This window comes from Aulonocara sp. 'chitande type north' Nkhata Bay, linkage group LG20 (genome assembly GCF_057382095.1).
Source record: "Aulonocara sp. 'chitande type north' Nkhata Bay isolate Kocher_YH1m ecotype deep benthic linkage group LG20, A_spYH_male_GT1.1, whole genome shotgun sequence".
Lineage (NCBI taxonomy): Eukaryota > Metazoa > Chordata > Actinopteri > Cichliformes > Cichlidae > Aulonocara > Aulonocara sp. 'chitande type north' Nkhata Bay.
Window position 1 is genome coordinate 31,904,545 of NC_141363.1, and position 20,250 is coordinate 31,924,794.

Here is a 20,250-nt window from a genome sequence, read left to right on the forward strand (position 1 = left end):
GCTATAGGTGGTTTTCACTCATTGCTTCACATTTCAAATCACATTCAGAAAGTGAAAATAGTCCACTTTTTTCTGGTTGTATTAACTGGACCAGAGCTGGCTATACTTAGAGTATTTCCACAGGTGAAAAACCCACAGGTGAACTTTACATATTAATGGGTCATTTCATGCAAATGCAACATCAGCCCTTTTCTCACAGTCAGGTGTCATTTGCAAGTGTTTGAAAACAGCTGCAGACATTTGCTTCCAAAGTTTCTTTCTGTACAAAATAATATCTGCAGTGCTTGAAATTCATATCATTCATATAGCTGACAGGCAAATACAGTTGGGTGCTTTTATAATAGCTGGTCTTGGTTATGAGGGCTTGACTTCAAAGACGTTTTTAAGTAAATTGCTGACAGCAATAACTCTGGATTGTTTATGAAACTATGTATTTCTTCAAGAAAATAGTTATTGTCAGGTAAATTTTGCGCTTGTGCTGCCGTTTTTTATGAGACTTGTCTTGGACTACATTCCAGATCTCATTAAACTACCTGTATAAAACTGCCTGTGTCCATTATGTAGAGTCATATCATTCCATCATCTGGATGAACTCCTCTCCAGTCTCACTCTATCTGTGATGAATGTCAGCATGAATTGAATTGAGTGTGTAATGCTGTAATTGCCTGCTTTCAGTGTGCTGTCACGTCCAATACTTCAAGCAGGTTTGAAGTCACATGGTTAAAAATAGCAAATCAATTTTAAAATCATTCTTTCCACTGTTTTAATGAGTTTTACCGAAAGTCTAACTTAATTTTTTAATTTTTATCAGTCTCAGTTACATATTTCTGTGACGCTGAAATAATGATATTGTTAGTTCAGTAACAAAATGAGGTTAATGATTGGGTTAAAAGGTTTTAAAAGTGTTCACAGAATGTCCAAGCCCACCACTGAAGCTTCTTTCCATGAGCAGTGTAAAGAAGGAAGGATAATTTCCCATAAGGACCAGTCTCTGTCTGATAGTGTGTTCTTACTGCGCTGCTTCAAACTGACACATAAAGTGACAGTAGTACAATTAGGACATGTCTGATCTGTATAGGCACCTCCTTACACCTGTCATGTAGTTCCCTCCCTCGTATAATGCTGAGAGGGCAACTACAAGTCTGAAGGAACCAATTAATTGCCCAAGAGTGTACATAGTTGGTTTTTAAGCAGTTTAAAAGGGTGGCATGTGCTTCGATCAGTGAAAGTCTTGTGATTCCACAGAACGTGTTCAGTGAATGTGGTGTCCTCGTGAGTGCAGATGTGAAACAATTAAAGAAGATGGAGTGAATGCTGCAGGTGTAGCGGCATTTAAAATATTCTCCTCTTATCCCTCTTAGACGTGGAATAAAACACAGCGTCCTTTCTTTTCATTCACTCTCATTCATCCTCCACAAACACTTGACACGAAAAACTTTTAGAGGTGGGAAATCACAGCATTAGAATTCTGGGCTGCATTACGTACCTCAGGAGGAGGTGATAGGTTAAGTGTACACCCTGTGCGTTGGGAGAAAATAATAAGACTCATTACCCTCTGCACTGTGTTTGCTCCAGCCTGGTTCGGTTTAGGGTTGTATATAGTCACAATGAACTTCTTCTTCTTGTTAAGAAACTTGATGCATTGCTGTGTGTTGTCCTGATTGTCTATCTGTATTTGGCTGCAGAGATGAGAAACCCCTATCAGATTTATTTTACTATTATTAAAGTATTAAAGTCTGCTTTGAAAAGGTCATACCACAGGACAGTAAAACATAAAACCAGTTAAATTAAATGAAAAAGACATACACCAAAGTGTAAATTTATATATTTTGCTGCCATTTACGCAAAATATATTTCATGTATAGATGACTTTTTATTCTCAAGTTGACAGTTACTAAAGGGAAACTCCCCAAGGCAGCCAATGAGTCAGCATAAGAAAAATAAAGGGTGTGGAGCAGAAGGAAGAAGTGCAGTAATCCAGTATGCTTTCACAATAAGTAAAAGGACAAAAGGCTGGGTATAAACTAAGGAAGTATATACAATCTGTAACACTATGGCTTATTGTTCAGTCTGAGATTTTTGATTATTATATGTTATACAAAGTTTGTTTTACCACAGCCAATTAATAACCAGTTATAACACTGATTATTCAGGATGATTAAGTTCAGTAAAGCTAGACTGAGTTTACTTTGTTTTGTAAAACAGAACCCAGCTCCTGTTGTGTGTCTTCAGTGTGCAGATCAGGAGAGTCTTTTTCATGAGTCGACTTGGTGTCTGTTTGGAAGTCAACATTTATGGTAAAGGAAAACAAACACACACACTCAGATCATGTATACTGCAATATACCATCATGAATACTGCACACAGAGCCCCTAGACAAATACTGCTCACATTCACTTAAATTGCTTCACCTGCTATCTCCTGAGATCCAAATTTTCAATAATGGGTTTTCATTGACGCAAATTTCTTTCAGCAGGGTGATTTATCAAGTGTTAGGCTGACCGTGATATCATCCAGCAGGATGTGATCTGTATTTAGATCATCACGTGTATTTTTTTGGACCTACTGAGCGGTGAGACAAGAGTAAAAAAAGAATCTGCTACAAATGAGCATAAATATATAAAACAGACATGTCTAACTGTCGGCTCTGATTTCCTCAGGCACGCTAAACAAAGCAGTGACTTTAAAATGAAGCACTCGTATTTCACCGTTATTTTAAAAACCTGTGAGAAAGCAACATTAGGATTCCTTTTGAGTCATCTTTCTGAAAATCTAACATTCACGGTGCTTTGTTTTCTGGTTGAATGACACCATCTTCAAAGTAATTTGCAAAATAGTGCAAATATTAGTTTCTTTATTTGAGATTTTTTAGTCAGGCATCTCAACAAGGAAGCCCAAATCACACACTTTTACATCTAAGTGATAATGCCCATGTTATTATTGTGTGATAATCTGCATAGGGAGGACTTGGCAGTGGATGTGGGGACAACAATACATTGTTCAGATTGAATTTTAGATCATTACATCTTAGTAAGCCATTACCTATGTTTTCTAATTATTTGTCATGGTAACAGAAAAAAATCTCAATTTTTTGTTATTAATGAAGTGTTTACATTTATTGGGTGCCTTTAATGACATAAAACAGTCAGCACCAGAACCCTGAATAGGTCATGGTTGATTTAATCAGGAGTTAAGATTGTAACATTTGAGGAATAAGCTTTTAAATGTTTTGTCTTTGAGGAATCAGAGAAGTAGCAGAAGTAGAAGCTGACAGTGATCTATAACATATAACTGGTATCGGCCTTATGTTGTCCAATATGCACCAATACTAAAGCATTTTTTCTTCATAGATGATAATGCAGAATAAGACAGTTGCTGTCATTAGGAAATGGTGTCAATACATAGGAGTTAAGCAGACAGGGGTACAGATTTAGGCTGTTGTTCATAAGTTAATGACCAGATTGTGGGAAAACATGCTGTCAACTTCAGAAATAATGACCAGATTATTTCCTATCTGTCACTCTGTTATCTTAAATGCTTATCCAGTTCAGCATAGCCTGAGGGGCTGGAGCTTATCCTAGCTGTCACTGGGCAAAAGTTGGGCTGTAACCTGTACAGGCCGCCAGTCAGGGTTAACACATAGAGACAGACAAACAGTCACAGTCACACTCAAACCTACAGCTGATTTAGAATCATTAATTAACACAACATGTATGTTTCTGAACTGTAGAAAGAAGCCAGAATAACCAAAGAGAAACCATGTACGCACAGGGAGAACAAGCAGCATTGGTATCAAAACTCCAGCTTCAGTTAACAAAAGGGATAGGGATAAGGCGATTAAAAATGCTGGTTGAGTAACTGGCTTGACACTTGACTTGGCACAGACAGCGTTGGAGGAAAGAAGCAGAAGACTGAGGTCTGAACATATTTCACTTGAAAGGTCAGCTGAGTGACCAGTTCAAGATGCTGAGATACTCCACTGAACATTTTAGAGGCTCCAGTGGGCTTACAGCTTCTGATTTGTGTAATTTTAGCTACAGTACCCATGTGAAACCAAAATATCAAAATATCTACCTCGGGAGCTAATATCGTTTTCTGAACATATCTTAAAGGTTAATAAAAAATGATAGGACAACAGGAAGACATATGCCACACGGTGAATGGTGCTCTTCTCTTAGAGACTTTGAAAAGCTGTATAAATATGTACCATTTCTTTTAGGATGAAGTAGGGCTGTGCGATATGACCAAAATCTCATATCCCGATATAAGAATTCTATCGTCTGATAACGATATAAATCACAAAAATGTAACATTTTCTGTAAATTCTGTGAATCTCGGGCAGCTCGACTTGCGGGAAGTGTTTCCAGCTGCGCGTCATGTAGCTGGAGTCGAGTGTTTTAACCGATGCATGAAACGATACATTTTTAGACACAAGTTGTAGCGGCCGCCGTTTTCTTTGTGAGTATTTATTACACGGCGTGCTGCGGGGAAAAGCCTGTTCTAACGTTTGAGTCTAAGGTCTATTATTTAGCACCTGGCGGCTCTTTTTTACTTCTCATCCGTAAATAATCTGCTCTTTCACGTGATTCAGTTTATTGTGAAAAGTCTCAACAGGATCTTGAGCTTTATTGTGAAAGGTTTATGTGGAACATAAACAAGCAGACACGCGATGGTGTTACGTTGTTGCTAACCACAACGCATAAAAACAGGCGCTTGTTCGTCTGTAGTGTGGTTATATTAAATATAAGAGAAAGAGAGAACTTTAAGAAATTAATATAGCCACTACAGTGACCATCAAAACGATGAAAAAAATATTGCCGTAAACAGTTTATTTTGCGACACCACGAAACAAACGATAGCGTAAAATGAAATGATAGACGTTTTTATATCGTCATCCGATATATATCGTTATATGATATATGAAGCGTGTATCAATCTAGAAAAGGAGAGCCAGTGAAAAAGTTTCCAGAAAGTTCCAGAAAGGAGAGAGTGGGTCTGTTGACAGGTGAAGTCCAACACCTCACTGCCAATGGATAGTCGAGAAGAAAGCAGCCAGAGGTGGCGAGTAAAAATACAAGACGTCTGACTCTGACACCAAGGGCGTGTTAGGAGCGCTTGAGACAAGCACAATGAAGACAGACAACAGCAAACAGAGACACTAACAAATAAATAAACAATTCGTGTGTGGACGGCATGAAAACCCTGTCCCCCAAAAGTGACAGTGGCCTGACAGAGGTCACTGTGGCAGGGAATGAGTGACAGCTTCACAGGGTGTGCTGCTGGTGAAAGTGAATGTGTGGAAGAGGAGTGTGTCACAGGTCAGGAACACAGACCAGCTTTCGTAACCAGCTCGCCTTGCATGTTAATGTCACGCGGGAATATCATCACATTCACTCAAGGCGACTTATCACTCGTACTATTACTGTTTAACAGATTCACTTTGGAGTTCATTTAAAGACTTGCCAGAGCTGACGGTCTGCCTGCCATGCTCCATCACAGAGCTGTGCCAGTTGAATTGGTGAATTATCTTTGACTTACAGTCATTTTCAGGAAGTAAGACGGTGTTCATGGAGAAAGTGCTCAAAGTAAATACAAAAATGGGATCTTAAAGCCCTACCACAGTGGGTGATTTTACAGCAGCGCCCAGCAGCTGTTCAAGACCTTGATCAATCACAGTGATGACAACCCTGCAGCTATGAAATGGCTGTAGAGGGGGCTGTGGCATCAGCTGAAACAGTGTTTATTGCATAGCTAAGCTGTGCCATCTACACTGTGGACAGAGTGATAAATGTACACGTGTGAGGATCCAGAAAAGAATCTTTTAATTAAGGCGATGTTACGGTATTGGAATAAAAGTGAAGCACACATCTTCACATCAAGCCTATTTAACTTTCATGCACATATTTACAAAAGTTTTCCCATTTCCCACAAGTGCCAAATCTAAAGGTAATACTCACGAGAGCCGCTGGTGTGTCACAGAATTTTTAGTTTGCCATTCTGTGGCTAGGAATTTCAAATCATTACTCAATCTCTGAAAGCTGGGGTTGTTTCTGTTCCTATATTGACTGCTGCCTTATTTCCTCATTTTTCATTGCACTGAACAGTTACTCTGAAGTCACAATATGCACAGACATCACACTCCAACACACACACACACACACACACACACACACACACACACACACACACACACACACACACACACACACACACACACACACACACACAGGAGGAGAGAGCAGGATGACTTTGCATTATTTATTTTCAAATTTCATCTCTGTCTTTAGCTGTGTGTCTGCAGCCTTGAGAATCCTATTATCTCTCAATAACCTGTGAGGCGCCTGTGTGTTTCTTCAGCCGGAGACTGTGATTAGTGCACTACTACCACATGCTCCAGCTCACTTATCACTGTGCTCGCTCTCTTCTCCTGAGTGTCTATCCCCCCTCGTCTTTTCTCCCCTCTGCCTCAGTCAGGTAGTGTCTGGGACCAGTTGTAATCGTGCTAGATTGAGCTGATCTTTCAGTCTCACGCCTGGCTCGATTGCAAATGTGACGTTTTAAATATTTAGTATTTCAAGAGTTATGAAAGCGAAAATATTTCTGGGAAAAAAATGAATAGAATGATAACAGCACTAAAGAGAAGATATATATCGTTTTTCTTTGTAACTCAGTCCTTAAAGTGAAATACAGTTGAATAAAAAAATATCAGGGTGCTTATAGCTTTAAAACCTTGCTAAGAGTGGAGTATATTTTCTTAATAGCAGAACTTGGGTCTATTTGATCATGATTTCTTCTGCTGAGGTAGATTGCTTTACGAACATTAGCTGATAAGATTCAAACAGAAACAAATGGCTTATTTGGTTGAGCTGTTTTTACTCCTCTAATGTAAAAGGCTGATGGGGTATTGCTGTAACCCCACCGGGCAGCCATTGAGCACGCTTAAGTTTGTGAATGCAATTACTAGAGAAGGAAGTGTAGAATTTTCAAAATGATATCACAGGTGTATGTATTCACTATTTTTACTAAATCTTGTATGAGTTTAAGTCTCAGTGCTACATTTTGATGGTAGGATCAGAGTTTGGCCTAAACAACATTTAACCACAGATTGTCCTGGCTCAGCTGTTCAAATATCTGAGAATATAACTGTTTCAAGCACATTGTTGAATCTGTGCTATGAAAAATTATGGCAGTACTATAAAGTGTCCAGTGAGTGGACACTTTATAGTACCCACCTTTATAATACATGACTATTTGTATTTCAAAGGGGCCTTGCAATGACCAAATATTCAATTCACTTCCATTCAGTTCATTTCAATTTTATTTACACAGCGCCAAATCACAGCAACAGTTGTCTCAAGGTGCTTTGTAAGGTGAAGACCCTACAATAATACAAAGAAAACAGAAAACCCCAATAATCGTATGAGCTATGAGCAAGCGCTTTGGTAACAGTGGGAAGGAAAAAATCCCTTTTAACAGGAAGAAACCTTCAGCAGAACTAGGCTCAGGGAGGGGTGAGCATCTGCCATGACCCGTTGGGATAAGGGAATAAGACGGGACAAAAGACATGCTGTGGAAGAGAGCCAGAGATTAATAGTAAGTCATGATTAAATGCAGAGAGGTGTATAGACACATAGTGAGTAAGGTGACTGATGAAGAAACACTCAATGCATCATGGGAATGACCCAGCAGCCTAGACCATTTCAGTGTAACTAAGGGAGGATTCAGGGTCACTTTAACTATATGCTTTAGCAAAAAGGAACGTTTTAAGTCTAATCTTAAAATTAAAAATGCTGTTTGTCTCCCAAATCCAATATGGAAACTGGTTGACACCCAAATTGCATTTCCTCTTTACTGAACTTAATATCTTTATTTTATTTTTTAATTTTACATTTGGCCTTAATAGCACAGTGATGCAGACTGCTACCAAACATATACAGAAAAAGTTACTATCATCCCAGGAAGCATACCCCCCTTGAGGCCCATCTGAAGCCACTGTGGGCAGATGCATAGTGTGGACAGCCCACTGTGGTCCCCAGTACCAGTGTGAAACAAAGGACACATGGGCCCAAATGAGGCAGTCCTTAGTATGGCCTGACTGTGGGCTGCCCACTCTAACAAGAGACAGGTTCACAGTGGTTCCCCTCCAATCCTATCAAATAAGTTAGTCTGTCTTAGAAAATGCAATATGGCCTGATAACTTTCACTTCTGAGTTCGTTTGCAGAATATATCAATAAGATCCAGTTTAACTTCCATTTTACTGAGCTTGTGAATCATTCGCTGTCTCTCAGACTCACATTTCTCACAGTGTAATAAAGCATTTTCTGTAGTTTCATCTTACAATAGCTACATTTCCTGTATGATATTTCCTTATATATATATATATATATATATATAAAAAAAAAAAAACACCCAGCACGCCCCTGCGGGCGGTTTATCCTTCAAGCTCGGGTCCTCTACCAGAGGCCTGGGAGCTTGAGGGTCCTGCGCAGTATCTTAGCTGTTCCCAGGACTGCGCTCTTCTGGACAGAGATCTCCGATGTTTTTCCCGGGATCTGCTGGAGCCACTCGCCTAGCTTGGGAGTCACCGCACCTAGTGCTCCGATTACCACGGGGACCACCGTTACCTTCACCCTCCACATCCTCTCGAGCTCTTCTCTGAGCCCTTGGTATTTCTCCAGCTTCTCGTGTTCCTTCTTCCTGATATTGCTGTCATTCGGAACCGCTACATCGATCACTACGGCCGTCTTCTTCTGTTTGTCTACCACCACTATGTCCGGTTGGTTAGCCACCACCATTTTGTCCGTCTGTATCTGGAAGTCCCACAGGATCTTAGCTCGGTCATTCTCCACCACCCTTGGGGGCATCTCCCATTTTGACCTCGGGACTTCCAGGTTATACTCGGCACAGATGTTCCTGTACACTATGCCGGCCACTTGGTTATGGCGTTCCATGTATGCCTTGCCTGCTAGCATCTTGCACCCTGCTGTTATGTGCTGGATAGTCTCTGGGGCATCTTTACACAGCCTGCACCTGGGGTCTTGCCTGGTGTGATAGACCCCAGCCTCTATGGATCTTGTACTCAGAGCTTGTTCTTGTGCTGCCATGATTAGTGCCTCTGTGCTGTCTTTCAGTCCAGCTTTGTCCAGCCACTGGTAGGATTTCTGGATATCAGCCACCTCCTCTATCTGCCGGTGGTACATACCGTGCAGGGGCCTGTCCTTCCATGATGGTTCCTCGTCTCCCTCCTCTTTCTTGGGTTTCTGCTGCCTGAGGTATTCACTGAGCACTCGGTCAGTTGGGGCCATCTTCCCAATGTATTCTTGGATGTTCCTTGTCTCATCCTGGACTGTGGTGCTGACACTCACCAGTCCCCGGCCCCCTTCCTTCCGCTTAGCGTACAGCCTCAGGGTGCTGGACTTGGGGTGAAATCCTCCATGCATGGTCAGGAGCTTTCTTGTCTTTATGTCAGTGGCTTCTATCTCCTCCTTTGGCCAGCTTATTACCCCAGCAGGGTACCTGATCACGGGCAGGGCGTATGTGTTGATGGCCCGGATCTTGTTCTTACCATTCAGCTGACTCCTCAGGACTTGCCTGACCCTCTGCAGGTACTTGGTGGTTGCAGCCTTTCTAGCGGCCTCTTCATGGTTCCCATTTGCCTGCGGGATCCCCAGGTACTTGTAACTGTCCTCTATGTCTGCAATGTTGCCTTCTGGTAGTTCAATCCCCTCAGTTCTGACTACCTTCCCTCTCTTTGTTACCATCCGACTACACTTCTCCAGTCCGAACGACATTCCAATGTCATTGCTGTATAGCCTGGTAGTGTGGATCAGTGAATCGATGTCTCGTTCACTCTTGGCATACAGCTTGATGTCATCCATGTACAGGAGGTGGCTGACAACTGCTCCGTTCCGTAGTCGGTATCCGTAGCCAGTCTTGTTAATGATCTCACTGAGGGGGTTCAGGCCTATGCAGAACAGCAGTGGGGACAGAGCATCTCCTTGGTAGATCCCGCACTTGATGGTAACTTGTGCTATGGGCTTGGAGTTGGCCTCTAGTGTTGTACGCCACATCCCCATTGAGTTCCTGATGAAGGCTCTTAGGGTCCCATTGATCTTGTACAATTCTAGGCATTCCAGTATCCAGCTGTGGGGCATTGAGTCATAGGCCTTCTTGTAATCAATCCAGGCAGTGCACAGGTTGGTCAGTCTGGTCTTGCAGTCTCGGCTGATTGTTCTGTCTACCAGTAGCTGGTGTTTTGCACCTCTGGTATTCTTGCCAATTCCTTTCTGTGTCCCGCTCATGTATTGACCCATGTGCCTGTTCATCTTAGCCGATATGATGCCTGACAGGAGCTTCCATGTAGTACTGAGGCAGGTTATTGGTCGGTAGTTGGAGGGGACCGGTCCCTTCTTGGGGTCCTTGGGGATCAGGACCGTCCGGCCTTCAGTTAGCCATTCCGGGTGTCTTTCGTTAACTAGCAGCTGGTTCATTTGTGCTGCCAGACGCTCGTGGAGTGCAGTCAGCTTCTTCAGCCAGTAGGCGTGAACCATGTCGGGCCCTGGTGCTGTCCAACTCTTCATACTGGAGACCCTTTCTTGGATATCTGCCACTGTGATGGTTACTGGACCCTGTTCAGGGAGGTCGCTGTGGTCTGCCCTCAGATCCTCTAGCCACTGAGCATTGCCGTTATGGGTTGCATCCTTCTCCCATATGCTCTTCCAGTATTGCTCCGTCTCCAGCCTTGGTGGTGCTGTTCTCTTATTGTTCCCTTGCCACTGAGAGTACACCTTTGCTGGTTCTGTGGAGAACAGCTGGTTTATTCTCCTGCCTTCTGTCTCTCTGGTGTACCTCCTCAAGCGGCTGGCCAAGGCTGTGAGTCTTTGCTTGGCAGTTTCCAAGGCCTCAGGTATGGACAACTTGCTGTATTTCTTAGGCACCTTCTTTGTCGCACCTTTCTGCAACTCCGTTAGTTGGCTAACCTCCCTCCGTGCTACTTTGATCTTGCCCTCTAGCCTCCTTCTCCATGGAGGGTACTGCCCCTTGTGGCTGTTCAACTTGTAGCCAAGCATCTCACTGATCACTGCTGCCGTATTGTAGATCAGCTTGTTAGTGTCGGTAATCGTGGTTGTAGGTATTGCCCGTAGTGCTGCATTAACATCATCTAGCAGACCTTCTGAGGGTACTTCACGTAATCTTGGTAACCGGCTACGGGGGATCCAGGTTTCAAGCTTGGCCATGATCCTATTTTTCAGGTCAGTTCCTCTCGCACTCAACGATCCTTCTCCTATCGCACTTGGGGCTATGTACCCAATCTCGGGTGGGGGTGATGATATCTCCCCCCCTGACCTGGCGTCCTGACTCCTCCTTGCCGTAGCATTTGTGTTGTACCTCGTCAATCTCTAGCTGTGAGAGCAGTCCCTTCTTTCGAATGTTGGAACACTGAGCTACTAGTTGTTTCGCCGTCATTGTGGATGTTGGGTATCGAAGAATCCATAGGTCCCTCATCCTATTCATGTAGCCCCTTCCGCCGGGGTTACTTGCGTAGTAGCATTCCAACAACGCCCTGTTTTCGTCCCTTGCCCACCGATGCCTTCTTGTTCCAGTAGCCCACTTTTCGTCAGGGTGCCCTGGTTCCTCAACACCTGACGCGGACCTTGTTGATCCGGGCGACGTCCGAGCCGGCATGCCTTCATATTTATCTGTCTCGCTCATGTCTGCGGTAGGCTTGCTTAGCATAGGGGGTCTAGCCTTAGGACCCTTACTGGATACAGACGCCCCAGGCAGGAATCGAACTTGCGATCCTCTGTTCCAAAGGCGTGTAGTTTAACCACTACGCTATCCAGCTGCTATATATATATATATATATATATATATATATATATATATATATCTTTTATCTTTTAATGTATCGTTTTAAAAACTTGGAACTGCAGTGAACTGTGTTCGATCATCTTGAAATATTGCTTTGAATTGTATATTCTGCCACAAGGGGCAGTATATATATATATATATATATATATATATATATATATATATATATATATATATATATATATATATATATATATATATATATATATATATATATGCGTCGGGACACAGAAAGGAATTGGCAAGAATACCAGAGGTGCAAAACACCAGCTACTGGTAGACAGAACAATCAGCCGAGACTGCAAGACCAGACTGACCAACCTGTGCACTGCCTGGATTGATTACAAGAAGGCCTATGACTCAATGCCCCACAGCTGGATACTGGAATGCCTAGAATTGTACAAGATCAATGGGACCCTAAGAGCCTTCATCAGGAACTCAATGGGGATGTGGCGTACAACACTAGAGGCCAACTCCAAGCCCATAGCACAAGTTACCATCAAGTGCGGGATCTACCAAGGAGATGCTCTGTCCCCACTGCTGTTCTGCATAGGCCTGAACCCCCTCAGTGAGATCATTAACAAGACTGGCTACGGATACCGACTACGGAACGGAGCAGTTGTCAGCCACCTCCTGTACATGGATGACATCAAGCTGTATGCCAAGAGTGAACGAGACATCGATTCACTGATCCACACTACCAGGCTATACAGCAATGACATTGGAATGTCGTTCGGACTGGAGAAGTGTAGTCGGATGGTAACAAAGAGAGGGAAGGTAGTCAGAACTGAGGGGATTGAACTACCAGAAGGCAACATTGCAGACATAGAGGACAGTTACAAGTACCTGGGGATCCCGCAGGCAAATGGGAACCATGAAGAGGCCGCTAGAAAGGCTGCAACCACCAAGTACCTGCAGAGGGTCAGGCAAGTCCTGAGGAGTCAGCTGAATGGTAAGAACAAGATCCGGGCCATCAACACGTACGCCCTGCCCGTGATCAGGTACCCTGCTGGGGTAATAGGCTGGCCAAAGGAGGAGATAGAAGCCACTGACATAAAGACAAGAAAGCTCCTTACCATGCATGGAGGGTTTCACCCCAAGTCCAGCACCCTGAGGCTGTACGCTAAGCGGAAGGAAGGGGGCCGGGGACTGGTGAGTGTCAGCACCACAGTCCAGGATGAGACAAGGAACATCCAAGAATACATTGGGAAGATGGCCCCAACTGACCGAGTGCTCAGTGAATACCTCAGGCAGCAGAAACCCAAGAAAGAGGAGGGAGACGAGGAACCATCATGGAAGGACAGGCCCCTGCACGGTATGTACCACCGGCAGATAGAGGAGGTGGCTGATATCCAGAAATCCTACCAGTGGCTGGACAAAGCTGGACTGAAAGACAGCACAGAGGCACTAATCATGGCAGCACAAGAACAAGCTCTGAGTACAAGATCCATAGAGGCTGGGGTCTATCACACCAGGCAAGACCCCAGGTGCAGGCTGTGTAAAGATGCCCCAGAGACAATCCAGCACATAACAGCAGGGTGCAAGATGCTAGCAGGCAAGGCATACATGGAACGCCATAACCAAGTGGCCGGCATAGTGTACAGGAACATCTGTGCCGAGTATAACCTAGAAGTCCCGAGGTCAAAATGGGAGATGCCCCCAAGGGTGGTGGAGAATGACCGAGCTAAGATCCTGTGGGACTTCCAGATACAGACGGACAAAATGGTGGTGGCTAACCAACCGGACATAGTGGTGGTAGACAGACAGAAGAAGACGGCCGTAGTGATCGATGTAGCGGTTCCGAATGACAGCAATATCAGGAAGAAGGAACACGAGAAGCTGGAGAAATACCAAGGGCTCAGAGAAGAGCTCGAGAGGATGTGGAGGGTGAAGGTAACGGTGGTCCCCGTGGTAATCGGAGCACTAGGTGCGGTGACTCCCAAGCTAGGCGAGTGGCTCCAGCAGATCCCGGGAATAACATCGGAGATCTCTGTCCAGAAGAGCGCAGTCCTGGGAACAGCTAAGATACTGCGCAGGACCCTCAAGCTCCCAGGCCTCTGGTAGAGGACCCGAGCTTGAAGGATAAACCGCCCGCAGGGGCGCGCTGGGTGTTTTTTTTTATATATATAAAATGTGCCGTTTGGGACCCACACGGTATAAAAATGTGGGTTTCCCTGCATGGACTTTTAAAAAAAATTTTTAACATTCATAAATGTTAATTGTATCAATACCAAGATGGTGATATTTTGTTGTGGTTGCCATCTTGATGAACCCCAAGAAGAAACACTTAGTTTAAGTAATAAAACCAGTCACAGGTGAAATAAATAACTCTGTTCATTTCACTACAACGTTAGACCAGATTTTTCTTCTAAAAGTGACTCTACGTACCTTTTCTGCAGTGTCATAGTTTCAGATTCAAAGGCTCCTGGTATCAAATCTTAAGATATATCCTCTCATTAAATTTCCACATACAGCTCAGAGATTTTATGTCACTTAGTTGTATTTTCAGCCCGCTGTGGTCCTCGTGGCAAAGTGGAAATGTATGAAGATGAAACAGAATAGCGATGTGCTTCCCTTGTATCATTATCTGTATGTGTACTGAGCTGTAACTGAGAGGTGTTTAGCTGTAACATGCAAACCATTCATCTTCTGTAGGTAACAGAGGGGGATTGCAGACACACCGCAGAGTCCATCTCCAGTATCTCCCCCAAAGATCCTTCAGTGTAGTTAATCTAATTGGGAGAAATGGTAGGCAGCCACAAAGCATATTAAAAGTATATTTATCACCAGATGTAAATGCCACAACATGCAAATGCCGTTATCTTCCTCACTGTCATTTCCCCCTACGCAGAATGGAGCACTTATGTCAAATTTATTGCACGCGCACTAAGAAAAATGCTCCCACTGGGTTTTTAGAAATGGCTCATCAGAAGCTCAATGGAGCTTTAAAATATTTTGTTTCTAGAAATACTGGAAACCGCATATCTTGGCATCACATTTTCATCTTTCAGTCTGTTTTCTGCCCTTTAGTAAAATGGCCTAGATGCTCAAGTGAAATTGAGCAATAAAATAGAAAGCAAAAGAAAACCTATTTGATGGGGAAAAACAGTCAATAAAACCATGCTCTCTTAATTTGCTCTACTGCTGTCACACCTCTAAAGTAACTACCCACTAGTTGCTGTTACAGCTAAGCCTACGACACTACTCAACATTAATTTTTCAATGCTTCTTATGGGTGAGCGTGCTAATAACATCATCAGTATGGATGGTAAGTTTAGATACACTGTTCCAAAAAATAGTAAAGTCAAATTATTTTACTGTGTATTTTACAGTTGTGTACTGTTTTTCTAGAATATCATTACATTTACATAAGTAACACTGTGATCTGACACGTCAAATGTAAAATAACATAACATCACTGTAAATGTAATAAAACACAATTTACTTGTTTGTTAAATATATTTTGTTGTACATATGCATATTTAGATTGTAAAAATACATTCAGAAATGTCTCCCATCATGCCTTGGGACATGTGCTGCTGTTTAGATGTTCTTGCTTTATTGTTTATGGTTACGTTACTTTTAACTGTTATCTTGAATGTTGTGTTTACGCCGTGGTGCAGCGTCACTGACAGTTGTTGTTTTGTAGAGAGAGTGCTGTACCATGAATGACTTCTGTTGTGCTGTTGTTGAACCTTGAGGCACATTGTAACACTGGCAAGTGTTTTAATAAAGAGCTCCCCCTGCCAGCTTGGGGTTGAATAATAAGCTCAATCTCTCTCTGTGAGCTTCTTTGTTAAGATTTCTCTGCATGCCACAATGTAAAATATTGCACGGACACGCTGTGCTAATTATATGTTTTGAAAAAGAAATGTAGAGGTAGGAATTGCAATTGATATAAATAACATGACGCTAAGCATCGGCCAATGAATGTCAACTAACAACAAGGTATGGCTGTGACCGTAGGAAAAAACCCTAATATGAATGTATTTTACTGTGTATTTTACAGTAATGTTCTGTTCTTCTAGAATATCATTAAAGTTACGTAAATAGACTTTGACTTCACATTTTGAATGTAAATTAACGTTAAATCACTGTAATGTAATACAACATAATTGTCATGATTATTAAATGTATCTGTCTGTACATATGCATATTTAGATTGTTAAAATACATTCACAAATGTATCATGATTTCACAAATATCTGTCCGTTATTTGAAAGATTGAACTGTTGAATTCAAATGTAATGCTATGGAAAAGTATATAACATGATCCCTATAAGCTTGTGTTACATCACATAAGTATTATTATCATTGCTAGTTAGGGCGTTCGTGGCTCAAGAGTTGGCAGTTCGCCTTGTGATCAGAAGATTGCCGGTTCGGGCCCTGGCTCGGACACTCTCCGTCGTTGTGTCCGTGGTCAAGACTCTTCACCTACTGCCTACTAGTAATGGCCAAAGGGGCCGATGGTGCGATATGGCAGCCTCGCCTCTGTCAGTCTGTCCCAGGGCATGCAATCAATTATTATTTAAACTAACTGCTAACTGTATATTTCTGTACATTTACGTATTATGATTCATATTTCCACATTCAGTGACCTTGTTTATAGGTAATTTCATTGTTTGATCACGTAAAAATGTTCCTAATTTAATGTCTAAAAGCACTTGGAAAAGGCAGAATCCCATGTCAAATTAGCGCAACAAACTCTATTTTCATTATTGAAAATAACTGTATTTTTATGGGACAGTTATTTTCTGTTATTTTACGGTCGTATTTTGGCGCCCCAGCTGCCGGAACATTACCGTTGTTTTAGGATGTGTTTTTTAACAGTGTAGATTTCCACGTGTATCCCCAGGCACGTTATTGTGCCTTTCACTTGTATCCTAATCAAATACAGTAATTTTTCCATCCTATGGGAAAATATTTTTAACAAATATGCATTAGCAAACATGGATAGTCATACTGTTCTTATGCAGGACTATTTGAAATGTAATAAGCATTCTTTAGAGAACAAAGATAGCTACCCGCTTCGTGCAAAAGTCAGTCAGTTGCAAGAAGTCTAATTTTAATTACCCACTTGTAAAATACCAACCAAAAAATGAAAGAAAACAATTAAAATCTGGATGTTTATTAGGCCGTAGCATAACCCCCGATTTCTTCTTTTCCTCGTTGGATTTACCAGTGTGCTTAGGATCACCAAGAGGTTCACTTCCTGATCATCTTCAAGTCCTCGACAGATGGCGTCACATAATGTTTAAAACACTTCTTGGTATCATGCTGAAATTATTGCTGAATTAAGCCCTGCAAGCTGTTCATTCCCTGAAGACGTTGAGCAAACACCAAAACATAACATGTCCAATCCAGTGCTTTTCAGCTGGTATGACGTTCCTGCCCCGAAAAGCTGCCTTTGGACTATAAACATGTCGGTGACTGTGGCTAAGAAATTTTCTCTTTACTGTTGCTATACATATTAATTAAAGCATTTTCTGCATGTTTATTAGTAAACCTGTAATTTTTCTTTGATATTTGTTGGACAGGAAAGGCCTGTTCCTGGCATGTCTCTCATGCAAGAAAAATATGTGCATTCTGTTTCTGATTGCAGTGACATGCACTGTTGACAATATTAATGTGATGGTCTCCTCTCTGTGTGTGCTCACACATTTGTAATTCTGCTTGTGTGTTTCAGAGGCAGCGCCTTCTCCCGGCTCTTTCTCCTGCCCTCTCTTTGCTCCTGGAAGCAGTTCAGTAATCACTCACCTGTGTGCAATCGAATGTTTTTAGTCACTCACTAGTTAAGGTGAGTTCTATTTAAGAGCTCCCTCAGTTGCTGCATCTATTGTGGTAGTGTAGATCTGTTCCTGGTGTTTTGGGGTTTTTTGAGTTTGTAAAAAAAGTCAGTTTTTTACCTTTTGACTTACCTGAATCTGCTCTTTGCAGATGACTCCGGTCATGGTGGATATGTGGGGAGAAATGTGTTTGGAAAAATGGAAGTCTGTGGAGAGGAAGAGACTCAGCGAGGGAAAGCTGTGTAGAAACAGACTTGTTATTCATCTATGCTTCCCGCCCAGAAAGAAGACATTCAAACAGTTTTCTAGTTGCAGTTCAATCTTTATTGCCTGTGAAAACATCTGTGTGCAAACAAAATCCGTTGAACTTTTATTTTTGTATTCTAAGTCTAATTGTCGGTTCATGACAACTGAACTTTGTTTCCATGCCCAGTGACAAGTGCAAAACATTCATATTGTGCACAACAACAGTAATTATTGCATTATTACTGTGTGATTTATGTATTTATAATATAAAGCAGTCGACATGGGAAAAATGCTATAGAGGATTTTTACCAGTGGAAAGTGAGAATAAAAACAGGCTTTCTGTGGAGTTCCACATTATTGCCACAATTACACTGAACCTGCCACACCTAGGAACTAAACCCCAATATTCTTTCCTTCCCTTTGGGGACTGAATTTGCCATTTTTGAGTTTCCTTTGCCCAAGCCTAAAAGGTGCTGAGTCTTATTTCAACACCTGGTACTGTGCACTAGAAGCCTTGGCAGACATGGTCTAATGAAGCCATGTAGTAGCAGTACTACATTGTCTGCAAAATGTAATGTTATCCAATACTTCATACCATACTGCTATCCTATTATCACTATATTGACCCAGCAGCCTCCAGCTAGGCCTTGATCAAAAACACTGCTATGTGCAGTATTTCCATCTTTCACTCCATAAAGAATTCAACACCAGAAATTCATGGGCCAAGCATTTTGGAACATGTTTTTGCAAGGGATCAGATCATCAAACAAATTTTAATATTAGACAAAGATGACCCAAATAAATACAAAGTAAAATCTGTAAATGATGATTTTGTTGATTAAAGTTTTAAAGCTATCCAAATTCAATCAGCTGTAATTGCTCAAATGTAAATGCTCACTAGACCTAATAACTAGTTGTGTCAGCCCTGGCAGAAAGAACTGCAAAGATTAACAGTAGCTGGCCATGAGACTTTCACATCACTGTGGAGGAATTTAGTTTTTTTGTGCAGAATTGTTTTAATTCATTCATTCATGAAGAGCCTCTTTAAGCTTAAAGAGGCTCTTTAAATGAAGGCATGACCTAGGTCATGCCTTCATTTGGCTTTTTTGAGTCATTCAGAGGTGGAATTGCTAGTGTGTTTCAGATCATTGTTCTGCTGCATGAATTGTGACCATCATTTTATTTTACGCCAGATGTAATAGTACGCAAACCTTCAAAAAAGTTCAACTTTTTCATTATCAGTCCATAGAGTATTTTCTCATAATTTTTCGTTACATTTTTGGTTTTTTTGGAAAATGTGAGACAAGCAATTGTTCTTTTTGTTCTTTAGCAGTGGTTTTCTCCTTGGAAGTTGCCGATGTATGCTATTTGTTTTGTCTCCTTCTTGAATCGTGAACATGAATGTAACCCTACTTACAGTTTATTATCAAGAATGACCAAACTCCCACTAGGCCAGTATCAGATAATCTAGGATCAGCAGGAGCCCAAGGTATAAACATCGATAGGAGGGACCACACCAGGGTAAACAGTTCACAAGTTGTCATATTTGACATACAGCAGCTGCAAACAAATGTACTGAAAGCAATAAAATAAAATACAAAATATTTGGCCCAAAAACTAAATAAAAGTGCACGCATACAGCTTTATCTGAGTCAAATGTATGAATGAATAATGTCTGGTAACTGATGGATTGTTGGGGCCCATTCAGTTTGTCTAACGTTTGTCCTGCCACACTCAGGTGAAGGAAGAAAGTTTGTAGTCCTGCAGGTATCTGAAGCTTCAATGGGAACTACGGAAAGTCATGTGATCAAGGTCAACTGTAGGGGTCGCTGGGAGCTCAGCGCTGATTGGCCAAGTTACACAACAACAAATAATCTTATTTGTCCACATCTTCCTTTAAACAAAAGAAAAGAAGAAATGAGACAAAAAAACATGAGACAAATGTGGGAAAAAAGAAATCAGGAAGGAGGCAAATACTTTTTCATAGCATTTCAAATAAAAATAGATGGCTTCCCTACTCAATAAAATAACATCTAAACAACAGCAAATAAATTATATAAAACAGGAACATCTTTACGTGCAATTACGTAGTTCCTCAGTAGTTCCAATTTAGTAGCTCTGTGAGGGTTTGTTTTTTTTGTGAAAATGTCTTTGTGCAACACTGTTGTCACAGTGGACAAACTGGACAAACAGTGACCCTACATTGTACATTAAAACCCCGACCAGGATGCAGTCTACTTAAAGCACATAGTTTAAAATAGAAGCAATGTGACATGACTTATTTAGCAGATTTTACCAAATGATGTCAGACCAGATAACTAAACTCTGAAGCTGATAATGATCTGA

General features: G+C 41.7%; 1 long non-coding RNA gene across 1 annotated transcript in view; it reads left to right on the forward strand.

The window, feature by feature from the left end:
* LOC147305992 (uncharacterized) overlaps nt 1–19,751 on the forward strand; it is a 24,461-nt gene extending 4,710 nt beyond the window's left edge. Inside the window, exons 2-3 of the long non-coding RNA XR_015126598.1 lie at nt 17,559–17,669; nt 17,810–19,751. This is a non-coding gene — a long non-coding RNA (uncharacterized LOC147305992). The remainder of the gene's footprint in view (nt 1–17,558; nt 17,670–17,809) is intronic.
* Nucleotides 19,752–20,250: the final 499 nt, after the last annotated feature.